The sequence below is a fragment of the Pezoporus flaviventris genome, unplaced genomic scaffold (genome assembly GCF_033815535.1).
Source record: "Pezoporus flaviventris isolate CSIRO_AGI_PZ_B2104156 unplaced genomic scaffold, CSIRO_AGI_Pfla_v1 ptg000031l, whole genome shotgun sequence".
NCBI lineage: Eukaryota > Metazoa > Chordata > Aves > Psittaciformes > Psittacidae > Pezoporus > Pezoporus flaviventris.
Window position 1 is genome coordinate 41,163,181 of NW_026892579.1, and position 21,707 is coordinate 41,184,887.

The 21,707-nt window shown below is 39.4% G+C and overlaps 1 protein-coding gene across 3 annotated transcripts in view; it reads right to left on the reverse strand.

The window, feature by feature from the left end:
• Positions 1–21,707, reverse strand: part of ROCK2 (Rho associated coiled-coil containing protein kinase 2) — a 102,408-nt gene that overhangs the window by 58,368 nt on the left and 22,333 nt on the right. The window lies entirely within an intron of this gene.

The window sequence follows — 21,707 nt, forward strand, 5'->3', positions numbered from 1 at the left end:
AAAAAACATCTGCACATTCTTCTTCTTGGAAGCAAGACAGAACCTAAACTTAACATGACAATTCACGACATAATTCAAGCTTACAAGACTAGATTACTTCTTCTAAGCCACTCAAGAGAAGACAAGCCAGAACTCTGCATGCTATTCTGCCACCAATTATCAGTGCCCCCACAGAAATTAACTGAGATCTCTTAAAATGGCAAGGGATGAGATCACCAAAATCTAAATTAAAAATAGCATTTTAAACACCTGTTACAAGACTTAATTCCAGCTTTCAGCAACCTAGAAAAACTTAAAAAACTGCTCTTCAAAACACAAAGGCCTTTCTAGTTACACAGGGAGAAATAAAAATTATTTTCAGATACTAAGAAGAGCCAGAGACTCCGTTCATACTCGGCACCTCCAGCGATCTGCTTGAACTGGCAGCTTTGTTCATTGCTCTAAGGAAAAAGCCCGAGACTGTTTCTTCAGGTTTTTGAACCTTGACAGGGCATCACAGAGACTTAAGTCAGAGGCCACATCACATTTATTAATAGGTTGCCAACAGAACTAGGCAGCTTTTCAGTCCCCTTAATAACTGATGCTACAGCTAAAAGCCTGCTGATTTATTTCTATTTTCTTAATATATCTGGGAAGGGGTCATTTTTTGCAAATACCACTGAAATTTTTTAAACTTATTGTAATAAAGCATCTACGCAAATAGAGCTCAAGGCAAGGGCCATAATTATCAAATACTTTTTGAATGCCAGACTGTCCTAAATAAGCACATACACAGATAAGGCTACCTCATGTGTGGAGATGTCGCTTTTCACCACAGAAAGAATTAATAATTAAGCACAGCTTAAAAAATTAAGTTATTTGATTGCAATTTTTTTTTTTTTAATTTAACCTAACAAATGGAAGTGTCTTGGCAAGTGTCACGACAAGCTGACAAAGTACAGGTTACGCAAGTGAAGTGGATTAAAAACAGGCTGAAAGACCAGGCTCCGAAGATCGTGATTAATAGCACCAAGTCCAGCTGGAGGCCAGGCACCAGTAATGTGCCCCAGCACTCAGCACTGGGGCCAGCACTGCTTAATATCTTCATTACCTTCATTACACCTGCCGCACCCTGCAGACAATACAAAACCAGGGGTTAAGGGGGGGCTGATACACCAGAGCACTATGCTTCCATTCAAAGGGACTTCAACAGGCAGGAGAACTAGACAGAAAAGAGTATCTCAAAGTTCTTCAAAGGGAAATGCTGAGCTCTGCTTCTGGTGAGGAATAATGCCAGGCACCAAGTACAGGCTGCGGACTGACAAGCTGGAAAGCAGCTTTCCAAAGAAGGACCTGAGGGTCTTATTGGACAAGCTGATCATGACCCAGCAATGCATCCTCGCAGGGGGAAAAAAAAGACCAATAACCTGCACTGCATTAGAGAAAGCACTGTCAGGAGGGAAACAGAGATGACACTTCCTCTCTGCACATCACTGGTTAGGATACACCTGGAGTGCAGTATCCGCTTTTGGACTCCCCAAACCAAAAGGGCAGGGACCTAAATGAGTGAGTCCAGCAAAAGGCCATGAAGATTAAGGCACTAGAGCATTTCTTATACGAGGAAAGGCTCAGAGAGCAGGGACCCTTCAACCTGGAGAAGACTTAATGCAGTGGATCTCATCACTGTGTACAGATACCTGATGGAGGGAATGAAGAAAAGGTAGTGCTCACTGACAGGACAAGAGAACAATGGATACAAGGTTAAACTATATGAAATTCCACCTGAACACAATTTCCTGTGAGGATTATCAAGCACTGGAACAGACTGCCCAAAGAGGTCATGGAGTCTCCATTGGTGGATATATTCAAAACCTGACTGGACATACTCCTGGGCAACCTATCCTAGCTGGCCCTGCACTGAGCAGGTGCTGGACCAGATGATCTCAAGAGGTCCTTGCCAACCTCAACCATCTTGTGATACACACCAAAGGTATTTACACTGCCACAGAGAGAAAAGGTGAAATTTTACACTTTGATTTAACATGAACTGCATTATGAAGGTCTTGTATATCATGTATTAGAATTTTCTTACAAAAAGAAACAGAAAGTGTTAATAATCAAAAATGAAAGTCAATTAAGAAGAGTTTCTTAATTACTTTAAGAACAATATTTATAGGCATTATTTCAGCCTTGACCACAACTGCTCTGCATGACCCATTAAGGATAAAGGGGTAACGCACTAGGCCATGGTACTCACTTCCACGTGTAGAAGCACCTGGTCTTAATGACATTTTACAAAAAATGCAGTAAATCCAAACCAAAGTAAAAAAAAAACACACAAAAAAACCAACAACAACTTAAATGTTTATGGATTAGTCACTGCATGAACTGCACAAGAACTGCCCAATAACCTGGGGCAAACACAATGGAAGGTACTGACTTCAGGTGACTTCCCATAAAAATAACGTAATAGAATCTGTAATACCAAATTAGCAAATACTGCCTTCAGAAAAGGCTATTACTTTCTGTAACACAGCGTGTCAGCAGGTGTATGCTTCTTCACCTTGCAACTGCAGAAAAGAATCATACGGAATGCCCCGATGGAGAACAGCTGGGCCATCTTCTATTTTACCTAGCACAATGATGTCTCAATTCCAATTAGTTGGCAGCCTACACACCACACCCAACTCAAACATCAAATATGACTGGAAGCTACACTTTCATTAACATATTTGCAATATAACTGCATTAATATATGGCTGTATTTTACAGTATCAACTTACAGTATCAAAGTAAGGGTCATTCTTACTCTTTAGAATACCTTAACGCTATTAGTTTCACAGTTAGTCCTGAATGTATTTTTCCTATGAATTACAGTTCTTGTTCCTACTGCACAGACTGAAAAATCAAAACTAGCTCTCTAGAGCTCTGAGCACCTTCTTACTCTCTCTTCACAGTCTAATACCTTAATTTATCATTCCTTTTATATCTTCTCCCATTTCTATTGAAACAATATTTTAATGTTTTAATGATCAAAACCAACTCTGTAAACATTTTAAGGGAGATTTAAAAGCACTCTGCTAACACAAATCAACAAGGCATATTTTTGGTCTTTGTTTTGGGGGGCTGAGGGGGAGAGACAGAGGAGCTAGTCACCTGATACTTTAATGCTTTTCATGCAAAGGTATTTTAGATGTTGACTGAGTAAAACATTTATAGTGTGCTTTACTTATGCACAAAGTCAGGGAAAATAATAAAATTATCATCCCCAACAGATATTTTAATAAAGTTGTATTACAAGGTCCAAAACAACCGTAACTTCCAATTTAAACTGAGCTCTATATTATCATTTCAGACGTCACTGGTTTTCCCCTGCGTCATTTTGATTCCATGGCCTTTCTGTGGGCTATAAATACTGAGAACCATATTTGCAGCTAATTTTATTAGCTCTTTCTGCCTCCTTTTCATGGACTTCTGGAAACAATTTTCACAAGTAGCTATTAATGAACAGAAATTTGAGAACAGCACAACTGCCTGTTCTTAACTATTTGGAAGTGTCCTAACTCTTGAGGACAGTCAGCTACAGCTGGCATCAAAGAGAGGTGATTAGTACCAGCACCAGGAGGAACAGTGTTAATTATTTTTATCCCTGTGAACAAACCTTATTATCACACTCTTTTAAAGAGAAGATTTTAAACTCTTGAATGTAATTTTAAGGTAAGGGATTTCCAGTTCATATCAATGTGTAGGTTATGAAAGACTTGTTTGCACATTAGCATTTTGTCAAGGGGTCTTTCCCTGAAGTTTACATTTTCATTAAAAATCTAGTTTACATTATTCAAGATGAAGATTATGCTACAATTAAGAAGCTGGGTCAAAAGATTACACAGTAAAACAGACCGTTCAAACTGAAGAGAAGCAATCCAGGAAATGACATCTCCTCTGTCTCGGCCTCACAGATAAGTCACTTCAACCAGGAAATGTGTTATTAAAGGGATTTCACTGTTCACTTCCTCTTTCTGCTATTACAAAAGGCTCAGAAGCTAACAGGCCAAAAATAGCAACTTCCAAACAAATGCACTGCTGGTAAAGACAGCTCTGCCCCCATCAAAACCCTTTTGCTCATGCAAACATGCCAAAATGTTCTCCACAAATTATTTTCCAAGAGAAAAGTCCAAACTTGATAGTTTTGCAACATCCTCATACACCAGGAAAAGAGCTCCTGGTCACTCCTGGCTGCAGCCGCCACCCCTAGGGACAACACAGGAGCCTGGCTTTCCAAGCAAACAGCCTGCAGTGTTAAAGACATGAGTGCGCTGAAGAAAAAACAGGCAAGAAAAGTTCATGATAAGGAACTAAATATTTATGTTCTCCTGTGACAAAAAGGGACAGCAATAGGGAGAATGGCAGCTGCTCAATAATGAGATTGATGTTAGTTCCAGGCAATCCCACCAAAGCCCTCACCAAATTAAATCATGCTCTGCTGTTACAAATGTCTGAAATTAAAATATGTATTTGAACCTGTCTAACATTGATATGCACATATAAAGAGGGTGTCACAACAGCTTTGGCTACTGTGATTTATTCCTCGCTTTCACAGTGAGAAAAACATAAAACTTTGGATGACTGAAAAATAAGATGGCTGAACAGGAGAGGTATCAGTTGTTTCAGGAACCAATTCATAATCCTGCAATAACTGGAAAGTATGAGAAGTGTAATCCAGTGAAAGATGTCTCTTCCCATGGCAGACAGGTTGGACCAGACGATCCTTCAAGGTCCCTCCCAGCTCAAACCCATGCTGTTCTATGAGAACTTCACTAAAACGTTACATATAAGAAAAACAAAACCCTATGGCTTTTCCCTCCCAAACCCTCAAATAAAATTAAATAAAATTTTATTTATAAATGCAGCGGAAAGGAAGGATAGAGAAGTCTGTAACTTCAGATTACATTTTTCTAACTTGACCTACATACTTTTAAGGCAGAACTTCCTAAATCTATGCACACAGGAACTATCTATCTAATGACTTCACCAGCAGTAAACCCCCACTACATTCTTCCATATGCCAAATGGTCCCTTAAATAATTCTGGTCTACCTTCCGATACACGGTGAACAGATCAGTAAGAGCATATAATACAAAAACAACTGAAAGGTTACATGTAAGATAAATATACCATTTTCCCCATGTTATACTATTACATATCATTATGATACGTTGCAGTTAATTTTCCCCTCACTTTAGCATAATTAGTATGTGAAGGAATAATTCAGGGCATGATAATGCAGCCAACATTTACCACTGCAAAGTCTTGCTATTCGAGGAGTTCTTTAGTAGTTCAATATTAATTAACAGATTTAACAGTATTATGTACAGTTGAGAAACGTAAAAGCAACTGTTGGTCCACAAATATGTAACTACTTAACAGTAGGTTTTACTTACAATCTTGATTTCTACATATGAAAGTAAACAAATATTGAAAATTTTAAATGGCTGAAAGGCTTTTAATGTCGTCTACTACTGAATAAATGCAAATTTTTCTTCATCATACAAGCACTACTCTTCAAGGAATGTCATTTCATGTGCTACATCCTACATGTGGATTTCAATGGTTTTATACAATTCACCTTGGTATTGCAGTTTCAAACTGTTCCATTGTAAGCACAGGATGATAACATACCAAAAAGAGCTTCGTTCTTAAACACTAACAAAATAATCACAAAATTGTTCAAGATCCATAAGAAGAACTTTAAGGAACAACACAATGGAACAGCAAAAGCTTGTAAATAAAGATCAGAAAGGCAAAGGTGTATAATAAGCTGTAGTTTACAACTGACAAGAGGAAATAATGGAACATATTTTGCATAAGAGAGATTAAAACAAAAGTCCATTAAGAGTTAAAAAGGGCAAAGAGAGCACAGGAGGCTTAAGTTTTCCATGCTTGCTTCAACAGTTTTTTTGTTTTTTTTTTTTAATGTTACCTATCTGGATGTATTTACAAGGGATAAGAACAAAATAATCCTAAAGAAAATCACGGCACGTGAAGAAACATGCTGAGGAAGTAAGAACAACTGAAATGCAGTCTAAAATTTAATTTAAGGAGACTGTCTTAATTTTCTTTGTGAATTCAGGAGAACAGGAGAGGTTATCAGGACTGAAAAGGACAAATCAAAGCACTTCTGTAATGGGGGAGGGCTTTCCAAGCTACATATCACAATACTTGGGGAGAAGGAAATAGAACAAGACATTAATCAACTTGTAAACACCCACAAGATTAACATTAAGAGTGTTAATTTTTTTGCCTTCTCAAAAATGAAAGTGTCATGTAGCTGATTTCTGGCAAATTATATGATGTAATCGATAAAGGAAAGCCTTTTAACATAGGAATAAAACACAAGACTCACCATTCTTGTTAGAAAAGTAAAAAAAATACAGTATAGGAAATCATGTAGAAAATGTCCAAAAGATAATTATCAGGACTTCAGCAATTATAAGGACCTGGAAAAGTGCATAAAAAAACCACCTCCCCTGAGTCTGTAATGTTCCAGTTCTACAGAGAATTTTCATTACCACAATAAAGAGCAGAATAAAAACCCGCACCTATTAAGAGCAAATAAAAATCAGCAAATGATACCAAGCTCAGTGTTCTGAGTATCTTTTTTATTGCATTTAAATTTATCTCCAAATGAAGAAAAAAAATATAATCACATGCAAAAAGAGAAGAAAAATCCCCGCCAACATTAATTTACATTAATGTAAGTTAAAGGCACAGAACACGAAAATGGAAGTAATGAATAAACAGGAAGATAACAAAAAGACACAAGGTACAGCAGACTAGATGTCCAATCTAGGATGTATAAACAGGAGGTGTATTGTATAAAACCTCACAGGGAAAATAAGGTTCTTCTGTAAATAAAGATCAGAAATCATTTGCTGGTATTGTTACAGACTAAGCTAGAATATTGTGTCCAGCTTTTTGCATCCCTACACAGAGGACTGCAAAACACAAGCTGGAAAGGAACTGAAGGGAAGTTAACAAGAGCAGGGAAGTGATTAGCAATTTGTGCTAGGGAAGACTGTAAAGACTCGAGACTTTAAACTTAAAAAAAGGTTAGCCTAATAAGGCAGGACAACTTCTTTCAGGAAAAAAAAAAAAAACAAACAACAAAAAACAGTTATGAGCAATGATGATGGACATCTCTGCACATCCCCAGAAACAATGTGAAAAATGAGCTTATTTAATGAAATTAGTGAAGGTTTACATTACAGATTAGGAAAAAAATCTAAATAGCATTAGTGAAGTACTGATGTAATAAACCTACCCAATGAAGCTGAGAAATCACCTTCATGAGAGTTCACAAGTTAAAAAAATATTTATTACAGTAGATGCAGCTGTGGATCCTGCCTCTGTGAAGAGGACTTTACTCGTTACATCCTAAATTCCTTGAAAGCCTACCTGAAAACTTTTCAGAAATTAACTGAAGAAACAAACAAAAGCAGTAAATTAAGCCAAAGAGCAAAAACTGAGAAAGAGAAGTAGACTATGAATATACAACTTAATCTCTAAAATATTATTCAGTTTAAAAAAAAAAACAATGGATTGACACTTAACCATTACAAGAATGCACATTTTCTTCCCAAATCAGTTCTTGCTATTTTTTCCTTAAGCCTTAATAAAATCAAACTAGTCTTGTGTGTCTTGCTGGTTATCACTGTAGCCGTGTTAAAGTTCAGTAGTTCAGCATAATGTACTTTCACGTGAAGTCACTGTACGTTTCCAGCTTCTTCAAAATCTACCTTTGATTTTAGAATTTGTATTCAAAAAACCACTGTGCACCCAAGCCTAGAACTGCAAACCTGTTAAAATAACAGTGGAGATAATTTCTGATTTACTGGAACCTTCCAAGGCCTTTATCAGCAAGCTTAGCTCTTCAACGAGAAAGCAAAAGTTGTCTAGTAATTTTGACTGTTAACTCTCCCACAGCAAAGCATTTATGATCAGTTCAGATGAAGACTTTCTAAGTAATCAAGCAGAATAGTACAAGAACTGGAAAAAGGCTACAAGTGCACCAAAAACCAAACCCATGTCTGGAATTGTTTCTCTTGACACCCTGAAAAAGTGGAATTACCTGCTGTTTCATAAAAATACAAATGCAAGGCGCAGCTTCTTATTAATTTCTCTTTTCCTAATCACGGCTTTCTAGGGCTACAAATGAATAAGGTATCAGAAGTAACATTTAGAACACAGATAAAAAAGGACACTCATCTATGGTAGAGGTAGGAGACAGCCATACAGTCAATTCTTAAAGCCATGTTTTCACAGAAGGCCACTCTTGTTCCATGTTAAATACACTCCTGCTTCTCCATTATGAAAACTATTCTGTTTACCTTTCTGTACACTCAAACAATTCAGTGTGTCAAGTTTGTTTCAGCAACTAACAGTGGCATGTTCCACCATCAGAGTCATTCATTCCTTCATTCCAATGTCAGCTGATTTTTGGATAAATATATTTCTTACATGTTCCTTCATATAATGCAGATAGCTTTATCATATATTTTTACTAATTTATTTAGATAAATAAGATGCAAGAACACAAACTAATTACTAAAAAAGACACTTGTTACAGTAAATAACAAAAGTTAGAACAACGTAGTTTACAGTACCTGGAATTCCAAATAACAAGGCTTAAAAGGAAAAATCAAGATACCATCTAGAATCCTCTTCCCCAAAAGCTTGATTGACTAGAAATAATAAAAGGACTTGTATTTTTCTTATCGCTGACTCAGAACAAATGATTACAAAATTTCCCTGTACTAAAAATATCAGCAACTGTTCAAAATCTCTCTTCAGAACATTTTAGCACGATAAATAATAGCCTGCCTATCATGTTATCTCCTGCCTACTTCATACTTGATGTCAGCAGTGTATTCTAATCAGCTGCACCACGTGTTTCTTAAAATGTAAGTGCAGTACTCCACCAGAATTCCATGAGCCTGAATTTCCAGTTAAAAGTGATAAATAAAAGTGAAACAATCAAAATCACATCTTAAGTTTGTAGTACAGAACTTGGGTGCATTATGGAGAAACAGGTTTTTGGTGTTTTTTTTAGAGATACCAAGTCAAATCCATCAGGTATCAGGATATGCTGATCCATACACTAGCAGAAAAAGGCACCATTTCTACTCCAGGTGAAAAGCAGTTCAAGTCAAATAGAAACAGTCAAAACTGAGACTAAGTCCTATCATTTAGCTGATGTTCACATAGTAACACAGGGAAATGCCTTAAGAAAAGCTGCTGGAAAAGTCAATGGTCGTAAAAATGACTGCTGGAAGACAGGGAGCTTGCAGGTAAGAGACAGTAGTAAACAGACACAGAAAAAAAACACAGAAGGGGTAAAATATGATTTTAAATAACAATGAGTCAAAAGGCCTTGCTCAACGTTAAACTACTCTTGGTCTGCTGTCTAGTAATATGGACAAAACGATTCTTTTAAGTTTATCTTTGCATGAGTAGCTTCCTAATGACACGATAAGAAAACTAATGTAATTTAAACAAAATGAGTACATATATCCATTTATATCAATCACCAATATCTAAAATAAATGTGGCAGAAGTAGCAACATCAGGAAAACATACCTTTTTTTTTTTTTTTGCAATAGTATACATGCATTATTGATTGGCAAGAGGACAGGTTTTTAATTAAAAAAACCCAAATAACTAAGCAGCCCTAAAATTCTGCTTCCTCACAGAAGCAGATTTGACAATAAATTATTTATAATAATTTAAAAATATGTAATTAGTAAATATACAGCATTTTCTTGAAATATGAATACTACTAAGGCTGACATTCTTGAAAGTAGTTCTATCTGTTCACAATCTTTGTTAATACAGACCTTCTCTATTAGTGATAAATAAGGGCATGCAAATTGGAAAAAAAAAAACACACTTTCATGGAATTTGTATGAATAAATGTATTTAAGTTTGGGTTTTTTGTAGGACAGTATGTTCACATGGCACAATTCCCATTTCTTGCATAATATTACATTCATTTGGAGTTTCAAATAAATACACACGTTTATTGCACATAGTTCCACAGTCCAACATGCATCTGTGAGCAATCTTCACTCATGACTCCAGACTGCAGTTAAATTCACGATTAATTTTGTCTCCCAAACAGATAATGCATTTTCCCTTAAAATAAACTGGGATGTAAAGATGTTAAAATATGTAAATATTAGATGTGCCTAAATATGTAAAATAGCAGAAATAACACTTTGATTCCACAGTGTTGGGACTACTAATGCAACATTCTAGTTTTAAAGCAGAACAGGAACTTATCTGGAGGATTTATGTTAAAACTCAATACATATGCTTCTAGGGATTCATTTGGTAATAATTCCATCATAGGTAAAATTCATGATGATGGGTTACTATCAAAGAATTGAAGTTTTCTCACCAACTTCAGTAACTAAAAGCTATTTAAGAGGTCACTAGCCTCAGTCTTTAGGACTAGAAAAGAACCCACTGGATTTCGTGACAAGTCCAAATAGAAGTGTTAATCTCCCATGTTTTTCTCTGGAACAGAAAGAGTAAGATTGTATTTGTTGTCTGAAATAATTTGGAGAAGATTTCTTATCCCTGAAATACCTGCCGAAAAAAGCGAAGGGGCAAAAAGCAATCCTTCCCTGCCTATAAGACCCACATAACTGGCTATCCCGTATAAAGGAGACCAGATCCACACTTGGGAAGATATCTGCTGTGAGCAAAGGTTGAACCAAGATGACCTCCTGAAGTCTTCAAAGCTCAATCATTTTGCGATGCTACAATTACCTCTGACCTCACTGTATGCAGGTCAGCACCCTTAAAATCGGGTTTTGTATCAACAAGTCAATCATCCTGTAGACCAGAAGTTTTTGAAGATAGTTCTTAAATAAGGAATTTCTTTACTATAAAAAAGTATGAAGGAAAGCAGTAGCAAAGAAGTAAGAATAGGAACTTCCTCTCTGCAGATTCTAAGAGACTTGATTCAGAAGGCTGGAAGAAGCGAGTGCCTACTGCAATGTGCTGCTGTAATTACTCATTTTTCACTCCCTAAGCGACAAGTTTGTTCTGTGTACGGATTTATATTAATTATCTATTTCATATATGAGATCAGTCAGGCCTTTCACACCGCAAACAACCACTCCCCTAAGTTGTGGATAGACTGTATTAAGATCTTTGGCTGTATTTCCTTGAAGAGGAGGTGATGCAAAGGGCTACAGAATAGAGCAGGAAATATCTTCTGACGAATTTTTCAACTACTTCATCAATGAACTAATTTAGTCAGGAAGAACTGTTACTTGTTTAGTGACTAAAACCCACTTACGGCAAGGTTTAACAGACATCAAAGTTAAGTGCAAAGCCTTGTTGTAGAAGTTGCTAGCAGAAGAATTCATTACAAAATTTAAAATTTCTACCACAATTGACAATTTAAATTCCTACCACAAACAGGAAAATAACAGCTCTTGACTTATGATCTGTTTATCTAGCTGTAACTCCCAGTCAGTGGGTATTATTATACCCTCTGCTTTATGAATCAATTTGCAGAAGCTTATAATGCTAATTGCAAGTTATATCACAAGGAACTGTATCTAAAAAAAAAGCTAAACATTACATAATATCAGACACGAAAGAAAAACTCCAAAACATTGCAGCTTAAACCAACTATAATCAGTAAATATTTGTGTTAATACACAGTGTTAATACACAGCACAGTTTACTTCAATGGGGAAAAAACATCACCTTGTCAGTGTTTGTGAGATACTCAAATGCCGTACAAGACCATAATAAAATAAGCGTATTTTCAGCTCACTTACAGCAGAACATCCTATGCCAAGTTTAAAAAAAACAGGTAAATATCTGAATGACTGTGATTAAACCTGTTTCTCTTAAACGGGGAATCATTTAGAATTACACCAGAAAACCAAAATATACAAATCTACATACACATTCTTGCACATGAAGACAGGTTCAGATCCTGGCAATGAAAGGGTGTGAAGGACAAGAAGAAAGGCTTCTATGAATAAATCAGCAGCTAAAGAAGTAAATGGGGCACACCACCTCAGTGGGGTAAGGCACCTAGGGACAGAAGATGGGTGTTTGATGACTTTTTTACTGTTGTCCCCTGGGATGTACACAGCTCCTTGTCAGGGAGCCTGGATGGCATCCATTTGGGGGCAGGATGGGCGGGGGGGGGGGGTGAAGGAGACAGTCAAAACCATCATCAGGTCATGACATGTCTGGTCACGACAGCTGAGGGAGATTTCTGGTAACTGGAAAAGGGGAAATGTGCTCATCTTCAACAAGGGAAACAAGGAGGATCTGCAGAACAACAGGCATGACCACCAGTTAACTTCACGACCTTGGACACCATTTCCAAACTCCCGAAGAAAAAAGGTAAGCGAATAAATGGATCACAAGCAAATTGTGCCTAATAAACCTGTCTGAAATATGTAACGAATGACTTTCAGCGCCTAGGGAGTGAGCAGTGTATGTTGTTTATATGAACTTCCAGCAAGGTATTCAACATGAATTCCCATAGTAATCACATGAGCCAATTGGGTAATGAACAATCAGTTGGGTGGAATGATGAGCTGGTTGGACCATCAGGCTTGAAGAATCATCACGATCACTAGTATCATGTCCAATGTGGCAGCTTGTGACCACTGGCATTCCCCAGGGACTGATAATGGGACCAATATTGTTTAATGCTTTTACTAATGACTCAAAAGGTAGGACACCACGTACCTTCAGCAGCTTCCTGGGTATCAACAGCCAGTGGCAGCAGCTGCTATGCTGGAGGGCAGGGCTGCTATTCAGAAGGACCTGGAAAGACTGGGAAAACGGGCTGAGAGGAACTAGCAATTGCTAGGGGAAATCCCATGGGCAAGGCTGTTTGAAGGTAAAGGGGCCCAAGATAGTTGGTTGGCATTCAAGGATTGCTTTTTCCGAGCTCAAGATTGGAGCATCCCGACACGTAGGAAGTCAAGGAAGAGGGCCAGGAGACCTGCGTGGCTAAATAGGGAATTGCTGGGTATGCTCAAGTGGAAGAGGAGAGTTTACAGGTCATGGAAGGAGGGGCTGGCCACTTGGGAGGAATATAAGGCTGCTGCTAGAGGATGTAGGAAGGCAGCTAGGAGGACTAAGGCCTCCTTAGAATTAAACCTGGCGAGAAGGGTCAAGGACAGCAAAAAGAGCTTTTTCAAATACATGGCAGATAAAACTAACACCAGAGGCAATGTAGGCCCACTGATGAACGGGATGGGTGCCCTGGTGATAGAAGATACAGAGATGGCAGAGTTACTGAATGCCTTCTTTGTCTCTGTCTACTCTGCTGCAGGCAGTCCTGAAGAGCCCTGCACCCCTGAGACCTTAGATGAAGTCAGGTCAACGGAGCGGTTTGCCTTAGTCGATGAGGAATGGGTTAGAGATCAGTTGAGCAATCTGGACATCCATAAATCCATGGGTCCAGATGGGATGCACCCACGGGTGCTGAGGAAACTGGCAGAAGTCATTGCTAGACCACTCTCCGTCGTCTTTACCAAGTCTTGGGAAACGGGAGAGGTGCCTGAGGACTGGAGGAAAGCAAATGTCACTCCGGTCTTCAAAAAGGGCAAGAAGGAGGACCCGGGTAACTATAGACCGGTCAGCCTCACCTCCATCCCTGGGAAAGTGATGGAACACCTTATCCTTGGTGCCATCTTAAGGCATATCAAGGATAAGAAGGTTATGAGGGGCAGTCAACATGGCTTCACCAAGGGGAAATCATGCTTGACCAATCTCTTAGCCTTTTATGAGGAAATAACACGGTGGATGGATGATGGCAGAGCGGTGGATGTGGTCTACCTTGACTTCAGCAAAGCATTTGACACAGTCTCCCACAGCATCCTCACAGCTAAATTGAGGAAGTGTGGACTGGATGATCAGGTAGTGAGGTGGACTGCGAACTGGCTGAAGGAGAGAAGCCAGAGAGTTGTAGTCTATGGGGCTGAGTCTAGTTGGAGGCCTGTAACTAGTGGAGTGCCTCAAGGGTCAGTACTGGGACCGGTATTATTTAATATATTCATCAATGATTTAGATGAGGGAATTGAGTGTACTATCAGCAAGTTTGCTGATGACGCTAAGCTGGGAGGAGTGGCTGACACGCCAGAAGGCTGTGCTGCCATCCAGCGAGACCTGGACAGGCTGGAGAGTTGGGCAGGGAATAACTTGATGAAATATAACAAGGGAAAGTGTAGAGTCCTGCATCTGGGCAGGAACAACCCCAGGTTCCAGTATAGGTTGGGAAACGACCTGTTAGAGAGCAGTGTAGGGGAGAGGGACCTGGGGGTCCTAGTGGACGACAGGATGACCATGAGCCAACACTGTGCCCTTGTGGCCAAGAAGGCCAATTGCATCCTGAGGTGTATTAGAAGGGGGGTGGTTAGTAGGTCGAGAGAAGTCCTCCTTCCCCTCTACTCTGCCCTGATGAGACCCCATCTGGAATATTGTGTCCAGTTCTGGGCCCCTCAGTTCAAGAAGGACAGGGAGCTGCTGGAGAGAGTCCAGCGCAGGGCAACGAAGATGATTAAGGGAGTGGAGCATCTCCCTTATGAGGAAAGACTGAGGGAGCTGAGTCTCTATAGTTTGGAGAAGAGGAGACTGAGGGGTGACCTTATTAGTGTATATAAATATATAAAGGGGGAGTGTCACGAGGATGGAGCCAGGCTCTACTCAGTGGCAAACAATGATAGGACAAGGGGTAATGGGTACAAACTGGAACACAAGAGGTTCCACTTAAACTTGAGAAGAAACTTCTTCTCAGTGAGGGTGACGGAACACTGGAACAGGCTGCCCAGGGAGGTTGTGGAGTCTCCTTCCCTGGAGACATTCAAAACCCACCTGGACACATTCCTGTGTAACATTATCTAGGTGTTCCTGCTCCGGCAGGGGGATTGGACTAGATGATCTTTCGAGGTCCCTTCCAATCTCTAGCATACTGTGATACTGTGAACCTCACTCAGTTCAAAGACACATGCAGACTCCCCCATGTGAGATGGAATTCCACCACACACCAGGATAGACTTACACTTGCCAGCTAGTGAGTGGCTCTGAGAAAAAGGATCCAAGGGCCCTGATGAACAAGAAGCAGGCCCTGAGTCAGCAGCAGGCTCTGTGGCAGAGGGATACAAGAAGCAAGAGGCACAAGTCGCCACATGGAAAATTGCAGCTGGCTATATGGAAACCTTTTGTCTACCATGGTCAAACGTTGGAATAGGTTGCCCAGAGAGGATGTGGCATGTCTGTATCTGGAGATTTTCGAATTAATTCTTAAGCATCATCTTTTTGAACCTGCTTAAGTCTGCCAGTAGCCTGGGCCAGAAGACCTTCATAGGAACCTTGCATCCTAAATTATCCTATGATGAGTATTTTTATTCATTTCTTAAAATAGCTTCAACCAGAGCTCAATTACTGACAGGGTGCTATGTAAATCTCCAGAACTACTGCAAGTTACTTGGCCACACATTGCTGTTAGAAGAGCTGACAGGATATTTTGTGAAACAATATTTCATTGTGAATTATCACAGTGTCATCACTGATCACAGGCTGAAACCTATCTGATTCAAAGGAGATAAAGTTGTCAAGATCTATGAGACAGAAAAACACCAATACCTACCTCAGAGAGTACTCAAAATGCCTCATCTGCACAGAGTGAGAGAACGTACATGGAGTCCTTCTCCCACACCCTGTCCTAGGCACTTCTGAGCTATTGGCTATTGCTAGAAACAGGGTAGCTAGGCTAGACAAACTGATTCAAACCTAGTGATCCACTTTCATGTTAATATTTCGTGCAACTGTCTTTTTTTATTTCCACAGAGGCTGCTTCAATCCCTACAAGTAATTACAAGTAAATAAGACAGAGGCTGTCTTTCAGCCGCAGTATTGCATGCCTGGACAAAAGAGGACATCACATGTCAAACTCAAAAATACACCAGGAAAAAGAGAAGAGCTTCAACAACAGAGACGAAGATAAGCCATTCTGAAAACAGCAGTACACTGTGTTTTGACTCAAACATGAAAAAATAGAGGCTGGCTTCAAATGCCAGCTCTGGAAACAGCCAAACCAAGTGCTACTGTTATAAAGCAGGTTAAAAACTTTCAGAAACATTTGAAAGGACTTAGTATCAGCCCTATGTGGAATAAAACAATTTTTTTTTTCAAATCTTGGCAATACACATTACAAGAAAACTATTTATCATTTAGTGGCATTTTAAAGTCATATGGCATCTATTTTAAGCTAACTCATAAATTTTGGGAGTAGTGTTACAGCTACGTACACATAAAATTATATATAAAGAGGAAAAAAAATCGCAACTTAGGATATAACAGAACAAAGGTTGAGTGCCCAACCCTTCTTCACCTCCGCTTCCACATCATGATAATCCAGCATGGAACATGTGGCTATGCAATACTGCTTTGTGTTCTCTTTCCCACATGCAACTTCATCTCTCACTTGGTGAAAACAAACCCAACATAACTAAGTGTGTAAAATTTCTCTATGGTAGTTTAGAAAGAACATTTCAGGTACACTCAATGTTCTAGAACTTGATTTTCATTACTACACAGACAATGCAAAAACCACTCAAACTGCAGTTTCTGAAATATCATGACTGATTATCGATTTTACAGCTGGTTAAACCTCATTCTAGTTAGAAAAGGCTGTTTGTTGTGGTAATACTCTAGCTGTTAACACTGAAATAAAGTGGGACACTTGGTCTGGTATTTGCATAACGAGTTCCCAGAACATTCTTCCTCCTAAAGATTGAGCGGCAGGCGCAAATCAAACAGTTTGGTGTGCTTATGTATACAAGATCATTTTTTTTGCATTTCTGGAAAGGAATCATATCAAATTAGCAAAGGAAACTGCACTCTTTATAGAAGACACTCAAAATCATAATGCAAATTGCATTATATAGCCTTTAATTGCTAAGAGTGAAAATAGTTTCAAGTTGCAGCAATATTTTAAATATAAGATTTATCTTTAAGAGAACTCGTGTCATTTTCTTCAGACACAACTACTAAATCAATTTAAAATTTAGTATCAGCTGCACAATTTCACCGTTTTCAAATCCAACTCAAAAGACTTATCTGTATTAACAGAAGTAGTCCTGTGAAATTGTTCTGAATTAGAAGTAAATATATTTTTCAGAGTAAAGAAGTCCCTGAGCTATTGTACACTCACTGTTCATTATAGATAAAGTAAAATTAAAGTTTTTGCTGTACTACGCACATTCATCTTTTCAGCCACGAGACCTGTAATGTGATTTTCAGATGGACACACAAGTTTTCAACCTCTCAAGAAAATATCCTGTCTAAATCCACTACATTTTGAAGTTGACATGCATCTTTATCTTCTTTATTCTTTAAAAGAGTTCCTGGCCCAAACAGGGAAGACAATGGTATGCACATGAAAGAGAAAAACATTTATTGTTTTTCTAATATAATACTAACATACCAGCAAAAGCAGTAATGCAGAAATCCAGCACTATAAAATTTTGGTGCATTGATTTTAATGACTTAAAGGTGAAATAACCCACAATGCAGCTTCCTTTCTAATATGTACTGCTAAATTATGTATCACCTTGTATTACACAGTATGCAATTCTATATTTAAACCATGTCTTCAGTCAGAATGCCATCACTCTCAGTGGAAATATGATACCAAAATAGAACTCCTAGAAGCAATAATCCTTTATGCTGACTCATTTATCTGAAAATGTAACTTTCGTTCTGCGAAAGCATATACCTAACTTCACTATGGCTTCATAAGGGCAAATCATGCCTGACCAATTTGATGGCCTTCTATGATGGGGCTACAGAACTGATGGACAGGGGTAGAGCAGTTGACATTGTCTACCTGGACTTGTGCAAAGCATTCAAGGCTGTCCCACATGACATCCTTGTCTCTAAACTGGAGAGACATCTGGCCTGACAACCCGGTGAGTGAAGAACTGGCTGGATGGCCGCACACAAAGAGTTGTGGTCAATGGCTCAATGTCCAAACACAGACAGATAATGAGCGATGCCCCTCAGGGTTCGGTGTTGGGACCGACCTTGTTCAACATCTTTGTCAGTGACATGGACAGTGGGATTGAGTGCGCCCTCAGCAAGTTTGCTGATGACACCAAGCTGTGTGGTTTGTTGATACGCTGAAGGGAAGGAATGCCATCCAGAGGGACCTTGAAGGGATGCTTGAGAGGTGGGCTGATGCCAACCTTATGAAGTTTAACCATGTCAAGTGCAAGGTCCTACACCCAGGTCAGACCAATCCCAGGCACAGCTACATGTTGGGCAGAGAAGGGATTCACAGCAGCCATGTGGAGAAGGACTTGGGAGTATTGGCAATGAGAAACTTAACATGAGGCGGCTTCAGCGTATGCTCGCAGCCCAGAAAGCCAACCATATCCTGGGCTGCATCAAAAGGAGCATGACCAGCATGTCCAAGGAGGTGATCCTGCCCCTCTACTCTATTCTTGTAAGTACTGTACACAATACTCCAACTTGGAGTATGAGGATGACTGGGGGGCTGGAGCACCTTCTGTATGAAGACAGGCTGAGGAAGTTGGGGTTGTTCAGCCTGGAGAAGAGAAGGCTGCGTGGAGACCTCCTAGCAGCCTTCCAGTACCTGAAGGGGGGCTATAGGGATGCTGGGGAGGGACTCTTCATTAGGGACTGCAATGATAGGACAAGGGATAACGGGTTAAAACTTAAACAGGGGAAGTTTAGATTGAACATAAGGACAAAGTTCTTTACTGTGAGGGTGGTGAGGCACTGGAATGGGTTGCCCAAGGAAGTTGTGAATGCTTCACCCCTGGCAGTGTTCAGGGCCGGGTTGGACAGAGCCTTGGGTGACATGGTTTAGTGTGAGGTGTCCCTGCCCACAGCAGGGGGGTTGGAACTAGATGATCTTAAGGTTCTTTCCAACCCTAACTATTCTATGATTCTATGATTATGTGCTCAAATCACCCAAGTTTAAATGTACTTTTCAGAAACACTGAACTACACTTACAGTTTTCACACAATACAGCTACTTGTGAAACTTGACTAACATGCAATTATTCCCTGACAGTTTGCCTGATCTCACAGTTAACTTAAAAACATCTGTATAATAACCAGGCAATGGAGTTCCTGTTTGAAAAGTACATATAACTGTATTTGCCTAAGAGCAGCAATGTAAAATCTCTTTTAAAAAGGGATGGTTTAGAGTAGGGTTTTAGGGGTTTTCTCTCTAAAAAGAGTAGGCAAAGAAGTATTAAAGAGGCTAAGAAATACCCCAATCATCAAATTTGGAAATACTTAAGACCTAAAACATTAATTATCATAAATATTGATGAATGTCTGGCTTGAAAACTAGATCCCAGTTTTTCATGCAAAGGATTTGGAAGAATGAAAATCAACAAACAAGTCTGTACAGTAAATCATGGCACTGAAAATCAGGTTTATACTAAAAAATAAACCAGAAAAAGCAGGCCAGAGTTTCAGCAGACACAATGCTGACGAAAAAGAGTCAACAGTTAAGAAGATGAAAGGACAGAAAAGAGTTACAAAGGTAAATGCCAAAGATCATTCTAAAGTGATTTTGAAAGGAATTCTAAATATTGTTATCACTTAGACCAGGCAAAAGAAGAGAGGACCAGATGAAACTGCTATGCCCTTTTCAATCTGAATGGTTTAAGTCAAATTGTAAACCAATGTTTCTGCATTGTCTTTAAATCGTATTTGCCACCAAACTGTATGACAACTAATAATTATATACTAAAATTTATATTAAAATGTCAGCAAATTAATTAAATAGAAATTCAGATGCCTAACTACCACTGAACCATACCATAGGAGAAACTGAAATTGTTTATTTCAAGAGAGATTTCCCATAAAATTTTAAAATACTATTAACACAGACTAGTGCTAGAATTCTAGACCAGCATTGCAATCAGGTACAATTTTTGTTCATAACTGTCTTTAATAAAAGGACCACATAAGGGTTTTGCAGGTTCTCCTACATACATATATAAAAATATCACACCAATAAAGCATCATGAATTAACAATCCCATTTTACGACCTCTCATCTGAATTCTTCCCAGTTTCAACTATGGAAAAATACATGTGCCTTAAAGTTGCCTGTTGAGCCAGTAAGATAGATTTCTTTCAGATCATTCACCAGTACTGTACATCACACATTATATGATTTGTTATTTGTAAATGGTTTCCAGGATCCCCCACATTACATCCATGGGAATAACATGGGAATAAATAATCTGTAAATGAAAGCTTGTTGTTTTATAATGTTAGGTTAACAGTCAGACTCAATGATCTTAATGTTTTTTTTCCACCTAAATGATTCCATGATAAGCATAGGGCTTTATAATTTTCACTGCACTGCAAATGACAAGGTGGATGATCTCAACAGCTGTTACTTACACTTCCCACTGTAACCTGAAATGCCAGTAGACTTCTAGAAGGAAACTCCTGCCTGGAGAAGGTGCACAACCACCTAAGACCACCAATGCACTTCCTTTCTCCTACCTCTTACTAATTTTCACTCTACCAGTGGCACAGCTTGTATCTCATCCATGCTGCAAACTCAACACTCAGGTAAGCAACTGACTTCCTTAATTGGGAAATAGGATAGTTTAACAAAAATGCTGCATTTCCATCCCTTTATCAGCCAAATTCAGCAGGAAAATGCACACTGTGAATGAGAGACAATGGTCTCAAGATCTAAGTTTGTGACATGCCATACATTAAAATAAACAAATATTTACCAGTATCATTCGTGACAAAACATCTACCAATGCAGTGAAAGCAATTAAGAGTAGCTCAGTAGCATCATTTTCTGTTGTATCACCTGCTTGTTCCCACTTTGGCAGGAATTTTTACAGTTAGAATCATAGAATAATTAGGGCTGGAAATGATCTTAAGATCATCTAGTTCCACCCCCCCTGCCATGGGCAGGGACACCTCACACTAAACCACGTCACCCAAGGCTCTGTCCAACCCAGCCTTGAACACCGCCAGGGATGGAGCATTCACAACTTCTTTGGGCAACCCATTCCAGTGCCTCACCACCCTAACAGGAAAGAATTTCCTCCCTATATCCAATCTAAACTTCCCCTGTTTAAGTTTTAACCCGTTATCCCTTGTCCTGTCACTACAGTCCCTAATGAAGAGTCCCTCCCCAGCATCCTTATAGGCCCCCTTCAGATACTGGAAGGCTGCTATGAGGTCTCCACACAGCCTGCTCTTCTCCAGGCTGAACAGCCCCAACTTCCTCAGTCTATCTTCATACGGGAGGTGCTCCAGTCCCCTGATCATCCTCGTGGCCCTTCTCTGCACTTGTTCCAACAGTTCCATGTCCTTTTTATGTTGAGGACACCAGAACTGCACACAATACTCCAGCTGAGGTCTCACAAGAGCAGAGTAGAGGGGCAGGATCACCTCCTTCGACCTGCTGGTCACGCTCCTTTTGATGCAGCCCAGGATACGGTTGGCTTTCTGGGCTGCGAGCGCACACTGAAGCCAGCTCATGTTAAGTTTCTCATTGACCAACACCCCCAGGTCCTTCCCCCGCACGGCTGCTCTGAATCTCTTCTCTGCTCAACCCGTAGCTGTGCCAGCTCAGGAGTTCCCTAACACTTCAAAACCTTGCAC